At 49.7% G+C, this 15,381-nt stretch overlaps 2 protein-coding genes across 12 annotated transcripts in view; one reads left to right on the top strand and one right to left on the bottom strand.

The window, feature by feature from the left end:
- Positions 1 to 5,008, bottom strand: part of DNASE1L3 (deoxyribonuclease 1 like 3) — a 41,778-nt gene extending 36,770 nt beyond the window's left edge. The window contains exon 1 of the mRNA XM_006101498.3: positions 4,894 to 5,008. The gene's annotated coding sequence lies outside the window, so the exon portion shown is untranslated. The remainder of the gene's footprint in view (positions 1 to 4,893) is intronic.
- The window catches only part of LOC102430461 (ribonuclease P protein subunit p14), a 69,070-nt gene continuing 57,930 nt past the window's right edge, over positions 4,242 to 15,381 (top strand). For 3 of the 11 annotated variants that reach the window (XM_023764995.1, XM_023764994.1, XM_023764996.1), the window contains exon 1: positions 4,244 to 4,383. The gene's annotated coding sequence lies outside the window, so the exon portion shown is untranslated. Of the gene's footprint in view, positions 4,384 to 4,657; positions 4,676 to 15,381 lie in introns of those variants that run through there. The other 8 variants (XM_023764989.1, XM_023764993.1, XM_023764990.1 and 5 more) reach the window with 6 other exon arrangements.

The following is a 15,381-nucleotide window of genomic DNA, read 5'->3' as shown; positions in this document are numbered from 1 at the left end:
ATGGTCCGAACACGTAGCCCCACGTGCCTTGTGCTAGAGTTCAGGTGCATGTAGTTGAGTAGGGTTGGAACTCACGAGAATGCTGTAAACAACGTGATCACACCCCTACTTTGCCACGTGGCATCTGCTATAAAATAAAGACAGGGCTTGTGGGCGCTGGCGCTGTCTCCTCATCAGGGACAGTGTCCCACCAAGACCCAGCTTTCATTCTCTTGTCTGTCTTTTCTCAATCCTTCCTCCCCCCCACCCCCCCACACACTCAGGATCACCTTAGGCTGTAACAAGTGGCGCCCGAGCAGGCCCCTTTGGCTGTAACATGAGAGAAACACATTGATTGGTTGCCTCCTGCACGAGCCCTGACCAGAGTCCAGGCAGGGAAGGAACCTGCAAGCAAGGCACATGCCCTTGACTGGAATCGAACCCGGGACCTATTGGTCAGAGGCTGGCGCTCTATCCACTGAGCCAAACCGGCCAGGGCTATCTATTTTTAAAATATATTTTTATTGATTTCAGAGAGGAAGGGAGAGGAAGAAAGATAGAAACATCAATGATGAGAATCCTTGATGGGCTGCTTCCTGCACGCCCCCTACTGGGGATCAAGCCTGCATCTCCGGCATGTGCCCTGATGGGAATCAAACCATGACCTCCTGGTTCATAGGTCTACACTCAACCACTGAGCCACACCGGCTGGGCTCATTTAATTCCATTACCGATTATGGCAGCAGGCATCTTAATGGTTAGAATGCAGACTTTGTGTTCAGACATACACAACATGGTTTGGATTCTGACAGTATCACTTACTAGTCATGTGCCCGTGGGTAGGTTAACCTCTCTGAGTCTCAATTTCCTCATCTGTAAAATGCTGCCAATAATAATACACACCTCACAGGTTCGGTGAGATAATGCATGCGAAGTACTGAACACAGAATGACTAATTAATATCTGCTTGCTCTGTGCCACTCATGCTGGTCCCTGTGGATATGAAGGTGAAAAAAGAATTCACAACTAAGTGGGGTCAAGATGAATAAATAAATCATCATCTACAATGTGCTACAGGGTATGGGTGATGGAACAACTAATTTTTCAGAGGTAATCAGGGAAGGCTGCTACAAGGTGGAGATATCTGAATTGCACATGGGCCAGGCGCTCGGTGGTTGGCTCACAGTTGCCATGCAATAAATGCCTGGAGAATGAATCATGCAAATTGCTCACAGGCCAGGGAGGCTGCCAGCTGACATCTGAGTCCACAGAGTACCTTGTGTCTTTCATTTTTCTCCTACATGCATTTCCATGTGCTGACATGGCCTTTGTATTTGTTGTTACTCATGATTCCATCATAATTTGTGTGTGATCCCTGATGGAATAGTTTCTAATATTTTCTTCTTATTAATGCACTCTAAGTTTCTGAGGGCAGCAAGTATGTCTTTGTTCACCCAAAGTGTACCTGGCATGTAGTAGGAATGTTGAATGAATGAATAAACTCCTTTGACTGCTGGCCCGACTATGTCCTGACTATGGGATCTTGAGTGAGTCACTTAACCTCTGTGCTTCAGTGTTCCCATCTGTAAAGTGGGTTAGCACATCTCACAGGTGATGGTGAGAACTAAGTGAGATGATGCACAGAGTCCATCAGGTAACACATGTGCCTTAAACAGCGGTGTCCATTGGCACCACTCAGCTCTAACTGGTATGCTGACAAGTCCAGGAGACGTTCACAAATGTGATCGGGTGAAGCCTGGGGTGCTGCTGCACCTGCTGGCAGGTGAGAGGTTCCAGAACTCCTTTCTGATGCTCAGGTGAGACCTGTCAGATAATAAGGAGTCTCTATTTGGGATGCCATTAGGAATGTGGGTGGCCCCTTGGACTGCTCCCTGACCTCCACCCTCTCCTGATTCTTTAGGGACATAGCTCAGGGCATTGCTGATTCAGAAAGGGTATTACGGGTGAGTCCCCTCATCTCCTCCTGCCTCCTTGGCTTCACTGTGAACCAGGGGCGGGGGGGGGGGGCGGGGGGGACTAATTAAGGCTTCTCTCCTGTCAGTCAACAGGTCAACAGGTGGGTAAGAGTCACAGAGAATGTGACTCCCACTGGGCTCAACAGTGTGTCAAAATATAAAATTAGGGGGGAAATCTCTAGATTTAGAAACTCCAGACCCTAGGAGGCCCCTGAGGCCACAGGCTATGAATTTAAAAAAGGGCAATTGCACATTTTTAAGGTTTTGGAGAGGAAAAAATTTCAAGTTTAAGAATTGTTTTCAAGTTTCGAATACACCAGGTAAAGTTCATTGATGGCTTCTGTGCAGGCCTTGTGGGAAGCCATTCATGCATTTCATTCACTTATTTATTTATTCGCCCCTCTCTCCCCCCAGCACCTTTTTGGTGAATGCGCCCTGAGCCTAGATTGCTAAGTGGCTTGTGGGGATTAAAAGGCCGGCCAGTTTTATTCCTTGCTGCCTCTCTGCGCCTGCTCTGGGTGTGCTGGAACGCAGCTGCCTGGAAAGGTTCACTGTGGGGACAGATAAGGCCCGAGAGGTGGAATTCACCGAAGCTCTGAGAACAATTCCAGGAAGGGAGTAAATGCAGCTCCTGAAGTCTGAGTGATAAGGTGGCCAACATCTTAGAGCAGTGGTTCTCAACCTTTCTAATGCCTCGACCCTTTAATACAGTTCAATTGAACATAAAGCATAGTGATTAATCACAAAAACAATATGTAATTATACATGTGTTTTCCGATGGTCTTAGGTGACCCCTGTGAAAGGGTCGTTTGACCCCCCCCAAAGGGTCGCGACCCACATGTTGAGAACCACTGTCTTAGAGGGAGGTGATCCAGCCCAAGCCAGAGAGATTATCCCAAACTGGGCTGGATTCTAGCAACCGTGGCAGAGGCAGATTTTATAGGGTGGTCACCAGTGGTGTCAGAGATGCCCCTTTGCCATATCACTGGGAATTACCCATGCCCAATTCTTAAAACCCAGGATCTGCCCAACCACACTTGCCAGGCTGGAGGGCTTGAGAGTACAGGCCGGGAAGCTGTCTTTGTGGCAGATTGAAATGGCCAAGAGTCCTGGGCACTGGTCCCATCTAGGTCTGGAGAGAGAAGCAGACAAGCCACAGACTCAGCTCTCAGCACAGCAGGAAGACCCCCTCACACAGAGCTCAGAGCACAGTAAACACTTAGTAAATGCTTGTTAAATGAATGCATAAACACTGTGATGGAAGAAGCCCCCACGGTAGTATGGGATTTAAGGAAGGCTTGCTGGAGGAAGTGACATTTTAATTAAGGCACAGAAAAGAGGTAGGAGTAGCCAGGCCAAGCGGGCAAGGAAGAGAGTTCCTTGGTGGAAGCAACAGCCCAGGCAGAAGCCTAGATGGTCCAGTGCAGCCTGCGTGCCCTTGGAATACGAGGAGATGAGGCGGAAACCGAGGCCAGGTGTGCAAAAACCCGGCTTCGAGGCGGATAACTTGTCAGAAAACACCTCTGAATTTAACGGGTGATGGATTTTATGTTCCCCTCCTTACCCTTTTGCCCAGTGAGGTTTAATTGTCCTTAAAAGGAAGAAATGACCGTCGTGGGGATTTAACCAGTGGTGTCTGAAAGGCCATTTTGCCCCCGAGCTTTGGAGTCAGATGATCCCTGGTTGGCATTCCCAGTTCTGTCCTTTGCAAGCTGAACCGGCTTCTTCGCCTTTCTTCTGAGAAAGGAAGCCAACTACAGGCCCGCTTCCTGGCTTAAATGAGACAACCCAGGCTTTGTTTGCCTGTGTACCTGCCTGTCCCTCGCTTGCTCTCAACCCTTAGGTGGCAGCCACTGCGGCAGATGATGCCCAGCAGCACCAGGCGCACAGTAGGTGCTCAGTGAATGAACCGATGCCTCCACGAATTCTGGTGTCACGTTGTGGAACAGAGACGCCTTGGGTTCCCATCCCTCCTCCATGCCCTAGTGAGCTCTTTAGGGGCAGGGACGGGAGACTGGGTTCGGCCCTCCGCGAGTTTGACATGCTTGCGTAGGGGAACACACACAGTAGGTGCTCGTGCTCGGCCCCTGGCTCTCGGAGCCGGGTAGCTGGGGTTGGGTAGTGCGTGATACTCTCTACCCTTGGAGTTTAACGCTCTGAGCCTGGGCGCGGAGGAGCTGGAAGTTCTCACGCCCGAGCCCTCGCGACGGGAACGCGGCGGCCGAGCAGCAGCTCTGGGGGCGGGGCGGGCGGCGCCGGCGTTTCTGTCGGAGGACGCAGGTCAGCGCGTCGCGCCTTTAAGGCGTCCGCAGAGCCGGGCGGGGGAGCGGAGAGCAGCGCGAGCACCAGCGCGGCGGCCGGACGGAGCTGCGGACTGTGCGGGAGTCGGGCTCGTGCGGCGGGACGCAGGCGGCGGAGGTGAGGTGAGGTGAGCGCGGGCGGCGGGGCTGCGCGCCTGGGAGGGGGTGTCCGCCGGCTCCCCGATGACCCCGTGACCTCCTGCACTTCCCGAGTCCCGGCTGCTCGGCCTCCGCCCCGGCCCTCACCCCGGGGTGAAGACGGGTCGGGGACCTGCACCCCCCTTTCCTCTCCATTTCCCCGCTCTGGCGTCAGCCTCCGCCCGCTCCCTCCCGGTACCCAGATAGGTTCGACATTCCCGAATCCCGGTTCCCCCACTTCCTGGGACCAGGATGCCTGCCTCCCCAAAGCCCGGGGACAAGGTGAGGACGGGTCGGGGACCTGCACCCCTTTTCTACTCCTCCTCCCCTCCAGTCGCGCCGGCACCAGCCTTTGCGCCCCTCCCAGCGCCCGGCTGGTGTGTAGGCTCCTGCACCCCCGTTCCTCCCACTTCCTAGGGAAGGGCTGCAGCTCGCCCTTCCAGCCCAAGTCAGCTCCCGCCCAGCCCCAGGCATCTGCACCGCTCCCAGCCGGTACCTACCCCCAGCAGCCTTTCCGCGCCTCTTTCCGCAACCTGCCCCGGTTCCCTCGCCCTTGCGCCCTCTCCTCCTCGAAACCCTCGAGCCGGGATGCTTGTTCTGACACCCTGACAGCCAGCGCCCACCCTGCAACCCCGGCATCCCTGGCCCACGCCTACGCGGGCTTCCTGCCTCTGGTAAATGCGGTTGTGTAACGCCGCCGCCGCCCCGCCGGTCGAGCACGTGCAACATTTGCATCCTGGAACCCGCAGTCCTTGGGGGGATGCCAAGTTGACTGAGGGAGGTAGGAAGGGAGGACGAGGGTGCCAGAGGGTCTAGAGGTTGTGCATCCAGGGGTATGTATGTTGAGCGCTTTTTATGCCCCAGGGGCTGGAGGGTTATGAAGAGGTCCCAACGGGAACCGGAGGCCAGCATTGGCCTCCGCTCTCATCTGCTCAGAAATCTCTCCTGGCTGACTCCACCTGGATAAGAGCTTAAAAATAACTTATTGTTAGCAATAACTGACAATAAGCAAGTACTGCGTGCCAGGCCATGTTCTAAACACCTTTACGTGATAACCTGCCTTACTCCTCCCAGCTGCCCCAAGAGGTAGGTACCAGTGCTCCGCCCATTTCTCAGAGGAAGGTGAGACTCCCTGAGATGGTCTCTTCCCAGGACATTTACCCAATTGTAAATAATAAATTCTTATGAACAATATTTTTATAATATGGGAAGTTAGAAAGAAGAGAAATTAATAACCTTTATAATATGGGAAGTTATTTTTCTAAAATTAGGTTCTCAGATCAGCAAGGGGTTCTTGGTGCCCAAATTGCTCAAGGGACTTGCTGGAGGCCACACGGCTAGAAAGTACCAGGGGTGGGGTGCAAAACAGCTCCTGGGATGTTAATGGCTACTTTCTGGGTTCCCTGTGCTGCCCCAGCCCATCAGCCTAGGCCCCTGGAGACGCTGCCTGTTGGGGTCCTGCCCCAGCAGGTCCAGGGGTTCCCAAAGGTGTGGACGGAGTCGGCGAAGAAGGAATGACACGGAGACAGCATTCAGATGATCAGCATAGCCAGGTTCTCTCGCCAGGTTCTCTCTTTATTCTCCTGTTACATCTGTATTTATACCATTTAATCCTATAAGCATGCCTCTATAATCACATCATGGTATGTTTTGGGTAACCTTCTACAGTTCCTTGTTTCATTTCTATAGTTTCTTATCTGACCTTTGCCAAAAATCCTGTGTCTATCTAGTTCTGTTGATTTTAATCTTGTCTAGGTTAATCTCTGTGTTCCATTACAAGGGCTATTCCAAGGTCACTATTCTACTGCTCTACTGATAGGCTACAAGGAAGTGACTGAAGGAGATTATCCTACCCAGTAAAGGTTATGTCCTCCCAGCCTCGCTGCTTGACTGCCCTGTGTCGGTGGGTCTCAAGGGGTATAGGCTTTGGTGCTTTCCCTGGTGGGCAGACCCCTGGGAATGTGGGCCCAACAAGTCCCAAATTTATTGCCAACAGTCTTAATCCAAGTTCTTCATAAGTAGTACATAGTATTTCTGTAACACTAGGGGGTTTTACTGATTTATTCTCTTCCTTAGTCCTGTTAATCCCTAACTCCAGGGAAAAATCCTCACCTGGGGAAACAATCTTTCTCGGGGAGGTGGTCCTGTTTAAAACATAGCACTAAGAGGGGGAGCAAACATATGCCATATACGCCAGGTCCCTTGAAACATAAGCTGTGCAGATGTTTCTTCCCTGCAGCGACTGTGTCAAGCAGCAAGGGTGGACCGGCTTCCGGCACCTGCCCCCCACCCTCCCTGCTTCCTTTGCTGTAACCCAGGCAAGAGAACACACATTCTTCCTCTGCGCCTTTGCTCAGTCTGTTCCCTCCTCTGGGAATGCCCTCCCTGGGATCTCTGGTGTCTAAATCTTACCTACCCCTTAGTGTCTAGCTCATCTGTCCCCTCCATGAACACTCCGCTGATTTCTCCCCTGGTCCCAACTGAAATTGGTTCCTTTCTCCCAGCTATGGGATCTCACTACCAGGGCATTTGGAAAGTTTTACTGCATGTGTCTGCCTTGCCCTCGGAGGTGCAGTTGTGCTGGCAGATCAGAAGTGCTCCCCAAAGCCCCTCTTTTCACCTGCCCGGTGAAGCCTCAGGATAGAAAGTGGTCCATGGGGATGGAGTAGTTTCTGAAGAAAAGATAGGCTCAGGATTTCTGAACCCTGCCATGCCAAACGCTGCAGCTGGATCACCGGGAGAATGGCTCAGCGTGGTACCTAACATTAGAGTTACATGTTTGTCTTTGTTCGTAACCCAGAGGGTTCCCACCAGTAAATCGGAGACTTGGGTCCAGATCCCACCTCTGTCACTTGCTAGCGGTGTGGCCATGGGCCGGGTACCTAGCTTCCGCTTCTGGCAACAGTACCTGCTTCAGAGGCAGTGGTAAGATTGAGATGAAATGAAGCACAGGGCCCTGCATATGGTCATCGCTCGATGGACACCAGCTATTGTGAAGAGGGACTGCCACCTTGAATTACCCCAAAATGGTAAATCAATACTAAAATGCTCATGCTGACTCTGCTTAGAGGTGGGCCAGGGGAGTTTGGGCCAAGAAGAGGTAAGCATTTTTGTGTGTGTGTGCTCAGAAAGGCCTGTGAGGCTTTCTTCAACTCTAAACCATCCGTTGCCTTTGCAGTAAGAGCTAGAATTGCCTTTCTATTTTTTAGCTTTCAAAATTGATGGGCTTTGAGTTCTGTGAGGATCCGCAGTTTGTGCAATTGTAATTATGAAACTTAATGATATGAGGAAATAAGAGTGTGTGTTGCTGCTTCAGGCCTAAGTCGGGGGGCAAGAAGTCTGAATCAAAGGTAATGTGTGGATTTGGAGGGAAGGAAAGCAAGCATGAGTGTTTTCTCTTGGCAGGCTAGTAAGCCTTTAGCATAGAATCAACTTCCTTGTCAAAGTATTTAGAATATGCTGGAAAACTAATTCTGCAGGTTGATTAAAAAAATATTTTAGAATTTCTCCTAAATTGATTCTTTATTAGAATAAGTTAGAATCCCATTTGAGAATTTAATGACTGTTGAGTTTAGGTATTTTAAGACATAAATGTTGTGAATGTCACAGTTCTGTGGAATTTAACAGGCTATAGGACTTTTCTTTATTACTGTGACCCTGTAGGGACATAAACACTTATTTTGTCCTGTCCCATATCGTGGCCACTGGCCACTGTGTGGCTGTTAAAATTAAAATTAATTCAAGTTAAATAAAACTAAAAATTCTGTTTATCAGTTACACTAGCCACATGTCAGGTGCTCTGATAGCCACGGGGCCGGCAGTACCATGTGAGGCAGAGGAGATAGAGAACATTTCTATTTTCACAGAAAGTTCTGTGGGGCTGGACTGTTTAGATCAATGAGGCCATGGGGAAGCTGCTTGGTTATTAAGTTCCGTTCTTTCTGGCAAGTCATCTGCAGGCCAAGAAATGGAGTGTGGAGAGGACGTTTCATTGTCAAGAGTGGAGATGGTAATAAATCCCCATAGCCTCCTTTTGGCTGTCTGGCTCAGCTGCGTTAACACTGCCAGATTCAAAGGAGGGGGCAGAGGGCCCATCAAATGAAATGCCTGGGGGCAGTATTTCTCCATCCCTGCTGCCTGTTCCAACTGCCTAGGGAACTTTTTAAAAAGTGCTCCTGCCTGTGCTTTGCCCCGGCCAGCTAATCTGAAGCTCCCAGTGGGGCCCAGGAATTCCTATTTTTAAAAAGCTCCCTGGGGGATTCTAATGTGTAGCCAGGGCTGAAAACAACTGCCTTCAAAACTGTGAATTAAAAAAAAAAAGGCCCTGAGGATTAGAAGACAGTGCTTCAAGGTAGATACAGTGAGTGGCTAAAAATGTTCCTCATCAATTTACTTTGGTAATAAATCCAGGGTTGGAATTGAGTGGGCTCACTTCGGGCTCACTTCCTCTGAAAGGGCTCTCAACTGAGTGCAACTTTGCCTCCCAGGACCATACGGCAGCATCTGGAGACATTTTTGTTTGGCACAACTTGGGGATGGCATCCAGTGTGTAGCGTTCCTAGATGCTACTAAATATCCCACAAAAAATAAGTATCTGGCCCAAAATGTCAGTTGTGCCATGGTTGAGAAACCCTAATCTAGACATAATATTTGCAAACCAAAGCCCTCTCTGACCTTGAATGCTGTTGCCTCTTCAAAGAAGATGAAGATATTTTCCTAAACCAACCAGATCCTCGGAAACCCTCTTGATTATATTCCAGGCTTTCCGGTCCCAGAAGTCATGTTGCTGTCTGTGGTCTGATGCATTTGGGGCAGCACCAGGAAACTGCTAATTTAGGGGAACGAGGCAGCCTTCGGAAGGTATAGGCAGAGGTTCTTACACTGCTGCAGGTTGAGCCCCTCTTCTTCTTGTTAAATAATTATCTGAAGTAATAGCAAGTGATAAACAAAAATTCATTTTAGACTCTAATGAAGAATAAAAAGCATTTATTTGAGCAAAAAGAGCTGCAGTTCAGAGACACAGATTCAAGTAGCAACCTAAATTGTGTTCCACAGAGATAAAGGGGAGGCCAGCTTTTAGAGAGGAAGTTCCTGCCCAAGTTCCCACTTTTACGCAAATGAATTTTCCAAATTGTGCAGTTCTGTTTGAATGGTGCAGGCCTCCATCCTTTGGTAGAAGGAAGAAACCTGGATTTACCTGCTGTTATTCACTCAGACAATGTAAATAATCAGGGCATAGTGCTGGAAGTCAAGATGTTACTGGTAGGCTCGCTAAAGGAGGGACGCATGAGGCCAAAGTGGTAAGGAATTATAAATTTACTAGAGGCGCCCTCTTGCAATCTGGGACCCCTCGGGGGATGTCAGACTGCCAGTTTCGGCCCAGTCCCTGCAGGCCAGGCTGAGGGAACGCACCGGGCCTCTAGTATGCATATAAGATCTTTGGTTAATCTCTTCCCACCCGCCTCTCTCCCCCCTTCCCTCTGAGATTCATCAGTCTGTTCCATGTTTCCATGCCTGTGTGTTGAGCGTCTGCCCCCTGGTGGTCAGTGCGTGTCATAGCTACCAGTCGAATGGTCGGACAGTTGCTTAGGCTTTTATATAGAGAGATTAGGTCATCTGGATACCAGATGGGCTGAGCCCCCAAATGGGAGCTGAGCCAGCACCCAGGGACAGGGAGTCAGAGATTTCAGACTCCAGAAGGACTTTTTCTGGGTGGAGAATTCTCTGGGCGGGTCTGAAGAGGAAAGATAATGGACTTAGCAAGTGGAATGTGGTCTTAGCCATTGGAATGTGGTCTAAGAGAAAGGGAATGCCGGTTGTGAAGTGGTCTAAAGGTCAGTTCCCAGGGGAGGGGATATGGATTCAATTATTTGATCAGACCTAATAGTTACCAGACAGCCTCCTGAGTTGGAGGAGCTGTCCCCTTCTCAGCTCTTGTCAGTCTGGTGAGAGGGTTTTCAGGGGAGTGACAGATAATAGCATTGTAGGAAAGTAAGCAAATTTATTAAGGAAACAAGGCAAGCAGATTGACTAAAAATACATGTGGCATGTAGCACAAATGGGCACCCAGCTAGTCTGAATGCCCTGCCTGGTGGAGGTTTAAGATTTATACTTTTCTGTCTACAGGTTTCAAGGTTCCTCTGCTGGATATTTTGGGCAACAGACTAGATTTCAAGGTTCCCCTTTTACTTTGTTGTAGCTTTCCCAGAATTCATGAGAACATCTGGTGATTTTACCTTGGAAAGTCCCAAGACCGCCGACTTCTTTGTTCAGTGGGTGAGATGAAACTCTCCCTTCTTACTGTATTCTCTGATTAGGGAGGAGAGGTATTAGCCATTTGCTTTCAAGTGTCCTTGGTTGGGAAAGATAAGGTCTCTGAGTTTGTAAGGCCACCATGTAGGCCTCCTCTGAGCTTGTCAGGTTTAGTATGTGGGCCCCTTTTCGTCCATACCTTGTTTATACCCATTATAGGATTTAAGCTTTAATGTGATGAAGTCTCGAAACTGAGCTACGGGCTAGACAGGGAACACAAAGATAGCAACACAGACCTGCCCACAGACTCGAGCATCTGCACAGACGCAGGCACAGTGGCATTGCAGGGTGATAGACGTGTGGCAGGGCTGCCTAACCCTCTCTGGTAGGAAGGCAGGATGAGCACCTGGTATCTGCCGGTCGCTGCTTTGAGCAGTCTCCATGCACCATCTCATTTTGTCCCCACACTGAGGTTCTTAAGAAGTTGAGTCACTTGCCAGAGTCACACAGCCGGTCAGTGGCAGAGCAGGGATTTGAACCCAGGTCATGGAACTGCTGTAGGTGGCAGGAACTGCAAAACTGTGAGACAGCATAAGGACCTGGCACACTGGGTAAGAAAAACCGCAGAGCTGGTGCCACCCCGCCACCCCTGGCCTGATCAAAGCACAGATAAGCTACCCACAAGAATGTTACCACCCCTCCAGTCCCTGCTCAAAAAAATGCATAATTTTACTCCCTTCTAACAGCTTGCTTCTCCAACGCTGCTTTGTCAGAATCAGCCCAGGAGTCGGTTCAGAGGACCTTCCTTTCCTCTGTGCTGCCTCCCTTGTGCTCGACCATAAGCTTTTTTTTTTTTTTTTAATATATTTTATTGATTTTTTACAGAGAGGAAAGGAGAGAGATAGAGTTAGAAACATCGATGAGAGAGAAACATCGATCGGCTGCCTCCCGCACATCCCCCACTGGGAATGTGCCCGCAACCCAGGTACATGCCCTTGACCGGAATCGAACCTGGGACCCTTCAGTCCGCAGGCCAACGCTCTATCCACTGAGCCAAACCGGTTTTGGCTCGACCATAAGCTTAATAAAATCTGTCTGGATATTTCCATGGGGTTTCCTCTTGATTTCTATCTTGGAGAACCCAAGAACACAAACACCAGTAACCGGAAAAGCATTTAGAGACAGGGTAATGCTGTTGTTAACCTAAAAATAAAAAGCCAAAATGAGAGGCAACAAGCCTTTATTTGAGATCCAGCTATTCAGGAAGCAATGGTTCAGGCAGAAACCCAAATAGTGTTGTAGCTGGGAGATGAAGGCAAGGGTTATTGATGAGAAAGAGGGGAACAGTACAGGGATGGAAGGAATTTCTATAGCTGAAGATAAGCTAACATAGTGAGGCTAATTCTAAAGGATGTTTTTACTTTCGAGTGCTGTAGTCATAACAAACATTTGTTTGAAATACAGCGCTGCTTTAGGCCCAGCCCAAAGGTTATTTTGCCCAGTTTTAACATTCCAAAGTTTTGAGAAATCAGACAAGCAAGGCAGTCCCTCTGGGATGGCAGCTCTGACTTTCATACTGTTCACACTGTCGTAGCCGAGACTTGTGGGATGAGCTGGAGCTCACCAGGCAAGAGGGAGAAAAGGCAAGAGAGGGAGAGGGGAGCCTGGGTGCCAAAGCCTTGGCCATGTCAGGGAATGTAGATCGTTCAGGAAAAGGGGTGGGGTGGGGTGTGATAGAAGAGAGATGGGAGGCACTAGATCCTGTGTGGCCTTCTGTTGGGGTCCAACCCCAACGGGTCCAGGGATCCCCAAAGGTGTGGATGGAGTCGGCGAAGAATGAATGACATGGAAACTGGGTTCAGTTCATCAGCATAGCGAGGTTCTCCCTCCAGGATCTCCAGTGAAGTTCTGGTCAGGATCTCCAACCAAGTTCTGGTGCCATGTTCTCTCGCTAGGTTCTCCAGCCAGGTTCTCCAGGTTCTCCAGCCAGGTTCAGTCACCAGGTTCTTTAGCCAGGTTCTATCCAGGTTCTTTTGCCATGTTCTGTCTAGGTTCTCCAGTGAAGTTCTGTAGCCAAGTTCTGTCCAGGATCTTTTGCCATGTTCTCTGGCTAGGTTATGGTTAGGATCTGATCAGGATCTGATGATCTGATGTTTATTGTCTTGTTACATCCGTATTTATACCAGCCGATTTTAATCCTGTCAATTTCTATTACAAAGGTTAGGGCGTTTCTTATCTCCATTCCAGGGAGTAAAGATTATGTAGCTTAACTACCCGCCTGGCACTTAATTAAGGGGTTGTATCCCCTCCCTAACCTCAGGGAAAGATCCCCACCTGGGGAAACAACCTTTCTTGGAGAGGTGACCTTGGTCAAAACACATGGCACTAAGGAGAGCAAACATTAAGAACAGTATGCCATATACGTCAGGTACCTCGAAACATATGCTGTGCAGATGTTTCTTCTCTGCAGCAAGGATGGACCGGCTCCCGGCAGCCTTCCACATCATGCCGAGGGTCACTGGGAGCCCCTGGTGGGTTGGGGGCAGAGGCAGAGAAGAGCTGTGTGACATTGAGCAGCCTGCTCAATTTCTCTGGGTCCCAGCTTCCCATCTGGACGGAAGGCTCTATAATTATATGGCTCTGATGAGGAATGTTCATTTTGTTGGTGGCCAAAATAAACTGAAGGAATGGCCTGCAGTGGTGCTGGCCTGGCAGCCCTGTTGGCTCATGACATTCCAGCTTATTGTTTGGTATTTACCAAGTGCCCACCAGGCACAGTGTGCTCAAGTGCTATGGCTGTTGCAGAGATGTAGTAAGACTTGTCATTGAGGAGCTTGTAGCCTAGTGGGATACAGCCAGTGTTCTCACAAGGACTATGATAAGAGGCACACATTACAAATGCCCTGAGAGGTGTTCTTACAAAATACTCTAGGGCAGGGAGAGTGGTTACTTATGATGAGAGGAGAAGGGAAGGTTAACTCCTAGCTCTGCCAGAAGGGTTTGAAAAGGAGAAGGCGGGGGTTGGTCGAGGGTATCTTCTAGGTAGAGAGGGTGGGGGAAATGGAGAAAAATGCCCTGTTCAGGTACAGTCACCAGAGGATCAATTACCCGTGTCTTGGATCTGATTCCCCACAGTTTCCAGATGATAGAGGGGAAATAAAAGTTATCATAACAGGAAAGTATTAATGGACTCGCCACTTACAAACTTCGGTCCCACTCCATCATCCTGTTATCATCATAATTGGCCAGTTAGTATTAATAAGAGAAAGAAAGCAAAAGAAGGCCAGACATTATAAGCACGGTAACCTGGGCAGCTTCACCAGGAATCTACAGCTTCATGCTCCCCAGGGAACCACTGTCCATTCCCTGCAGATCACGGGGGAAAGAGATCGAACAAAGGGGGAGGTGGGCACCTGCACAGTGAAGCCAGGGTCACGTAGGGAAGGTGCTGGCCTGTCGGTCTAACCTGGGAAACAGATCAGTGGCTAGAGGATGAAGCCGCTGCAAGTGTACGAACTCTTGAAGGCTTGACTGGTTAAGCTCTTGGTTACAATCCCCAACAGAGCTCCCTCTCTTGCTTGCTCTTGTTCCCCTTGTTCCCTTTTCTTGCTTTCTCCGTGACCCGCACTTGCCCCACGTGCTGGCCTGCCATGTGCCCATGGCCATGCAGGCCCCACACGCCATGGAATGCAGCTGGGAACACAAACTAAGCCAGCCAGATGCTGGACTGGATCTTAATATGGAACAGAAATGCTGGGCAGTGGCCTTAATTCTGGCCTTGAAGACAAGATTGGACTTTTTCCCATGGCAAGACAGAGATGGGACCATGGAGGGGAACTCCCTTAACCTGACACCATCCATAAAGTTTTCCACACAATCCCATCCTCCCATGGGGCCTCAGGGCATTCTTTTCTCTGCAGCACCTCAACTTCTACCGAAAACATCCCTCTCTCTGTTTTCAACCCTTACGTCCAGCCAGGCTCTAGAAGCACTCACATCTGGGTCCTCTGGGTCCCAAATCATAGACCATTTTGCAAATACAAGACAAACAGGAGAAAGTGAAATTGTAACTCTTGTGAGAGAAGAGGGATTTCATGAAATGAAAGCAAGGATGTTGGAGAACTGTTTGAATGACATGTCACGGTGTTGCCGGAAAGGGGACCTGGCCTTTAGCAGGTCTGTCTAGGGCTGGCCGAGAGTGTGGGGGTTCTTGACTTCATTCAGGAAAGATCTTATAACACAAGTCCAGGGGACTTTTAGAGGACGTTTAATAGAGCTGTGAAACAAGGAAGGGCTTAGGAGAGAAGAAGCAACAGGAGAGGGACTAGGTGGGGAAATGAGCCCTGGCTGGGTTGCTCTGGCTCACTAAGAAGTCAGAGACAGCCGAAACCGGTTTGGCTCAGTGGATAGAGCATCGGCCTGCAGACTGAAGGGTCCCGGGTTCGATTCCCGTCAAGGGCATGTGCCTTGGTTGCGGGCACATCCCCAGTAGGAGGTGTGCAGGAGGCAGCTGATCGATGTTTCTCTCTCATCAATGTTTCTAACTATCCCTCTCCCTTCCTCTCTGTGAAAAGTCAATAAAATATATTAAAAAAAAAAAAAGAAGTCAGAGACAAAGGGGCCGTGGGGACAGGGTCAGGGGGTTAGCCCGGGACGAGCTGCCGCTGCCCATTCCTCCCTGTTGCAAGCCTTGTGGGGTCCCTTAGAGTTTAGGAGATGCATCCCTGTCGGGGGGG

The sequence above is a fragment of the Myotis lucifugus genome, unplaced genomic scaffold (genome assembly GCF_000147115.1).
Source record: "Myotis lucifugus unplaced genomic scaffold, Myoluc2.0 scaffold_366, whole genome shotgun sequence".
NCBI lineage: Eukaryota > Metazoa > Chordata > Mammalia > Chiroptera > Vespertilionidae > Myotis > Myotis lucifugus.
The sequence above is the reverse complement of the archived record's forward strand: the minus strand, read 5'-3'. Positions and strand labels throughout refer to the sequence as shown.